Consider the following 5,130-nt stretch of genomic DNA (forward strand, 5'->3'; position numbering starts at 1 on the left):
ATAGTTTCAACATGACATCTAAGTACCTCGCCAACATATAATTCTATTTCCACTACTATCATAAGCACATCACAAGTATCAATATTCAATATAGTAATAAAATGTATCAGAATTGCATTATTTACAAGAAAAAGAAATGAAAAAGAAAGTGATAGGAAAATGGTGAATATTGAAAATTATTGTCGTGGGCCATTATTGTTTTCAAGAAGTTGACTAGTGGGTAATACACTAATGCGTGACTTTGGTCCCAACTTTCAAATTTTCCACATTTGAATAACTAATAAAAGAGACTATTCTTTTTATTTTTTGACCAGCAAAGAAACTATTCATTGTATGGCAGGAGAAAAAGTTGTTATAGTATTTTCTTCTATCCATAAAACAAGTCACTTTAATTAATTCGTTGAAAAAAAAATACTCCTCGGTCCTTATTATAAGACCCCAATCCATTTTATCTCTTATATTTATGCATTTTTTTCTAAGATAATCTTTCTAATAATGATAGTTTTAGCCAATATACTTAATTAGCAAGGATATTTTAGGAATGACAACACTTATTTATTATAAATAATCAACTTAACTTACTTCCTTAATCTCCTCAAATAAGTCAATTGGGTCTTATAATTAGGAACGGAGGAGTAGTAGTTAACTCATTCAATTTGTTTTAAATTGAAATTTTTTTTCAACTTTACCTATATTAAATGAGATTGTGTGAAGAAGAGAGAAAAATATATAAGAAGTTACATTTAAGCATTAATCGTAAGAACAAAATTAACGAATAAGCATATTAATTACTCTTCAAGTGATTTATATTTTTGGATCAAACAATTTTTTCATAAGCGACTTATAGATTGAAGAAAGTATGTATGTGGAAAATCTTTTTATTATTGAGCGTATTAAAAAGGGCAATGTATTCACTTTTATTCAAGTCTTTCACCATCGTCTTTGTACTCTTATACCCGCCATCAACACAAAGATATGCAAAGATAGACATATAATAGAGTCTCTTGAAAAAGAAAATAGAATTGATAAGATAATGACAACAAGGAAAATTAATGTGTTCATTTTATAGGTGTTTGGATGTAAGTTGATTATAAACCAATAAACAACCACAGTATCAGTCTCAACGTGTGGAATGGGATTCCAACTTCTTTGCTACTATTTTTGTCCCGACTTTTAAATTTTCCATGCAAGAATAATAGTTCATGAAAGAAACTATTCATTATTTGGAGAAAATAGATTGTTAATATGTGTTTTGGAAAATTATGTTTTTGTGGTTATAATCTAGCTCTCCATAATCGAATTCTCAATAAGAGAGATGCTCATGTTTAATATCTGGCCATATATTAAACATAATTACTTCCAATAAAAAGATATATATCTGTATATGATTAAAAAAAGTTTTTAATAAAAAATTTTTGGCAGAAAAACGTCTTTTACAATTAAGTCCTTGTTTTTGCGTGCTAAAACCGGCAAAGTTGCAATCAACATCCTTTTTCTGTCACAACCCAACTTCTTAATTTTTCAAGTCTTTGGTCATTTACTTTATTATTGCTCTTGTGCCCGTCAATTATGGCAAATATATATAGATACAATCATAAAATTCATATGTTTACATCCAAGCATCATGATTTTTCAATTTCGCAAGTAAAAATTTTTTACTCAAAAGGCTAAAAAAACTTGAATGAATTTTGTTATGATTGGATAAATAATATATGCTCCGAACTATTTTCTCCTAGAAAGTTGCTGCTTAGATTGCGGAGCTACGAGGAATATTTAAAATTATTACGATCGCATTTCGGATCCTTTCTTATATTAATTCTCAACTCTAATATAATGCAGACACAAATTATAATATAAGAAAGTTGCAGCCCAGGCTAGTTAGAGTTATCAGCTTAACGGGCAAGACTCAAGGCTTGTTTGGTTTCTTATTTTAAAAACAATTTTTTGTTTTTAAAAACAAAAAAACTTGTTTAACAATTTGTTTTTAATTGATTGTTTTAAAAAACAAAAAAAATGTTTTTAAAAACTGAAAAACCAAAACAACTTTTACATATTTTCTTATTTTTGTTTTTGTGTTTTTTATTTTTTGTTTTGAAAAATTGGAGAAATCTTCTTTTCTTCTCCTCTACTATCTACTACTTATCACTATCGGTAATAACTACCATTTGTTAAAGTGCAATTTTTTATAACTTTTTTCAAATGTGATTTTTGAAAAATTATTTTGCAAACAAAGTTTTTTGTTTTTTGTTTCCAAAACTTGTTCTTAAGTGTATGATATGATAAAAGGAAAATCAAAACTCACTTCTGATAGTTACAATGGAATTTTACAACTATTATTATTACTATATAGAATTTTGTTGACTCCTAATATATAGAATTTTTCTTATCATCCGTGAATTTAGTAAAATTATAATCTATGAATTTAATTAATTTGTTGTCATGGACAATAATCAACCAAATTAAACCATTTTCAGAGAATGCAACTGATGAATCAAAAGACTCAAGATAGAGTATGTTTATGATTTGTTCAGCATTAACTAACAAAGCCCATGCACCCCTATTTGCAAGAGAACATAAAGAAGAACGCTAGCCATTGTTTCATTTCCTATTTTCTTTCTTGGTTTTTTCCCCTTGGCCGAACGTTAATTATTCCTTTAATATCTTTTCTGTAGTTCTTTGTTTTGGACTATCCTAAAGCTTCAGCTTGGTCAGATATAAATTCTACAAATCAAAACATTTGTACCTTCTCTGTAATATCATTTTCACGTATACATACAGATGGAGATAACCATCCCACTTGAACTGAGTCATGTTCTAGTTGATGGAACCATTAACTTTTCATTTCTAGCTGTTCTTGACCTATCCAATTCTTGCTTTTTTGGGCCTTCGTAAGTTCCAAAGCGGGTGGATATACCAATTGAAAATTTTGGTTTATACTCAGGTATCAAATAAGAATCTTCATGGACCTATCCCTTATGACACTTAAAACTCTCTTTCAACAGTATGTCTTGATTTATCTAAGAATTTGTTTGGATCTTCTATTCCCCATTGGTTACGTCGGACAGCTTTAGTCACTTATTAACTTGAGAGGTAAGAGGTCAAGCCATCAATCATTGAAGGAAGATACTCCTCTAATTCTATTTATAAGTCACTTCCAATATATTTTATTATAAAAAAACAAGTGATTAGTGACTGAATTTAGTGATAAAATTTTTACTTTGCGACGGAAATTTTTTGTCACTAATCCGTTACTAATTTATGACGGAAAATAATCCATTTCTAGTTTGATTTTTTTCACCAAAATTACAATGCCACGTGCCGCCTGTACCAGTCATCACCTCATTGCCTATGACACCTCACCTCTAATGCCACATGTCGCCACCTCATTTTTGCCCGCCATGTGTCGCCATCACATAATTTCTCTTCAAAGTGACTTCTTCACGGCTCGAACCCGGGACCTTCTATGCGTGTGTGTGGCTTGATTGGTTGAGTTGTAATCAGCCTACTAATTTATTATGCAAAATTAAATATAAATATATATGGATATATATAAATAAACTATATGATAATTTTAATTATAAATATTTTTATGACAAAATGTTTGTTTTCTTATTTATTTTATAATGTTTCATTTTTAAAAAACATTATTTTTAATATAATATTAATTTTCAATGACACTAATTTAATATAATTTTAATTTTCAATTACGCTAATTTTAAATTTTAAATCGTAAATAATTTTTTCATAAATATATTTTTAAAATATTTTTAATTAACATTGATAAGATATATAATTTAATTATAGGGATAATTAATCTTTCCCTTCTTATAGTTTCATTTGATTTTTAATTAGGTCCCTATAAAATCTTTTTTTATTATATCTTTTTACTTTCATGTGTTTTTTATTAGACCCCTTTATTTTTTTCTTTTTATCAGGTCTTTATAATTTCACTTATTTTTTAATTAGATCCTTTGTAGTTTTAAAAAAATTATTTATTAACTTTATTATTTAAAATTAATTTCATGTTTAAATTAATAATTATATAATTGGACAAAATAATTAATAATTAATCAGAATAATCAATTATACTTAACTATAAAGTATTTATATTTATATTCTAATTTTAGAAAATTTTGTTTATTACAATTTAAATTTTATAATTATAAAAATTAGAATTGAAAAATAAATATTATATATGTTTAACTAAAAATTTAAAAGAATATTAACATATGATCGTTATAATAATTTATTTTTTATAGAATATTGTTATTTATATAATAAAGAATAAAAAATCTTCACGAAAAAAAATAAAGAATAAAACTACAATGACCTAAATAAAAATAAGGTAAAACAGTAAGGACTTGATAAAAAGAAAAAAAAAATTATAAGAACCTGATTAAAAACATGTCAAATTATAAGGACCTGATAAAAAGAAAAAAATTATAGGAACCTAGTTAAAAACTAGTTGAAACTATAAGGACTGACATATTAATTATCCTTTAATTATATATGTATTATATTACATTATATTATACTCTTGTCCATATGTGTTTTATACATTTGATGAAAACCATTTATAATTAGTAGAAAAATCTTGGTTATTAAAAAATTAAAATAATTAAATCTAATATATTATTCTATATACAAAAGTAAATGATTTGAATAGATTATAATAAACAATATTCTTCTACTTATATATGCATCCTATATAATTGTTTTCCTTAAAAAATTTTGTTTTTGTGGTTATAATCTAGCTCTCCATAATCAAATTCTCAATAAGAGAGATGCTCATGTTTAATATCTAGCCATACCTTAAACAGAATTACTTCCAATAAAAAAATATATACCTGTACATGATTAAAAAAAGTTTTTAATAATTTTTTTTAGAAGAAAAACGTCTTTTACAATTAAGTCCATGTTTTTGCGTGTTAAAACCGGCAAAGTTACAATCAACATCCTTTTTCTGTCATAACTCAACTTCTTAATTTTTCAAGTCTTTGGTCATTGACTTTATTATTGCTCCTGTGCCTGTCAATTATGGCAAATATATATAGATACAATCATAAAATTCATATGTTTACATCCAAGCATCATGATTTTTCAATTTCGCAAGTAAAATTTTTTTACTCA

This window comes from Neltuma alba, unplaced genomic scaffold (assembly GCF_004799145.2).
Source record: "Neltuma alba isolate B1F8T4 unplaced genomic scaffold, ASM479914v2 tig00011047_pilon, whole genome shotgun sequence".
Classification (NCBI taxonomy): domain Eukaryota; kingdom Viridiplantae; phylum Streptophyta; class Magnoliopsida; order Fabales; family Fabaceae; genus Neltuma; species Neltuma alba.